The 906-nt window shown below is 32.7% G+C and overlaps 1 protein-coding gene across 1 annotated transcript in view; it reads right to left on the bottom strand.

Moving 5' to 3' along the window:
* Positions 1 to 788: 788 nt before the first annotated feature.
* LOC119582348 (formin-2-like) overlaps positions 789 to 906 on the bottom strand; it is a gene marked incomplete in the record, with an annotated part of 21,001 nt that continues 20,883 nt past the window's right edge. The window contains 1 exon segment of the mRNA XM_037930564.1: positions 789 to 906.

Genomic DNA, 906 nt, shown 5'->3' with positions numbered 1-906 from the left:
TTTTTTATATTTAGAGAACACTGGTCGTTTCTTCTGTTATGAACGATACACATTTTTGCCTAATGAACTTACATATCTAAGGTTTCCATTATTTCTGGTTAGTTTTATTTTCCTGCTTATAATATCCCATAACCGCACGTGCAGAATTCTTTCGTCCATTTTGTAATCAGATATTTAATTTCCACCAGTATTTTTGTCATAGAAGATTCTCTGACATGCTTTCATTCCTAAGGTTTTATAGGGAGTCTTATAAAAATATATACGAATGTGCATGGAAGTACTTTGTAGCTTATTATCGACCTTCTATATGCTGTTACCCTCTTGTTTTATCTTCTTGTTAAGAAATCTCTTATCATTTTTCGAGGAAGATGACAAATTCCATGTCTTCTTGTAACTGTATAGTGTATTAGTCATTGCATACTAATATACTATCCACTACTAATGGTTTCCATCCATACGTATATCAGTGATGCCTACAGTGTAAAAAGGGTATGATCCTCCAATAGAAGATTCTCAAGGTGCCAATGTATAATTTATGGAATGGACACAAAAAATTTTTTTATCAGATGACATAGAAAAGTCTTTTTGCAATTTAAAAGAACTTTCCTTAGTAATCAGATTACCTGTCAATAAAATGGCAAGAAAAAACAATACCCAAAATAAGTTTTTTCATGTCTGAAGTTCCTTTGCATTTGCTGCATTCTGAAAACTAGGTTTTAAGGCTGAAAATTAGAACCTCCAATACTAAACAAGATTCTGGTAGCTGAGAAGGGAACTGAGAGAGTTCAAATCATTTATTTTTTTATTAACAATCATTTTTAAAAAGACGCTATATAAAGCAGATCTGGCCACTTGCCTACCAGACACCATGCGAAAAATGTCTTTGGAAGCACCATGACTACCACA

Source organism: Penaeus monodon, chromosome 15 (genome assembly GCF_015228065.2).
Source record: "Penaeus monodon isolate SGIC_2016 chromosome 15, NSTDA_Pmon_1, whole genome shotgun sequence".
Lineage (NCBI taxonomy): Eukaryota > Metazoa > Arthropoda > Malacostraca > Decapoda > Penaeidae > Penaeus > Penaeus monodon.
The sequence above is the reverse complement of the archived record's forward strand: the minus strand, read 5'-3'. Positions and strand labels throughout refer to the sequence as shown.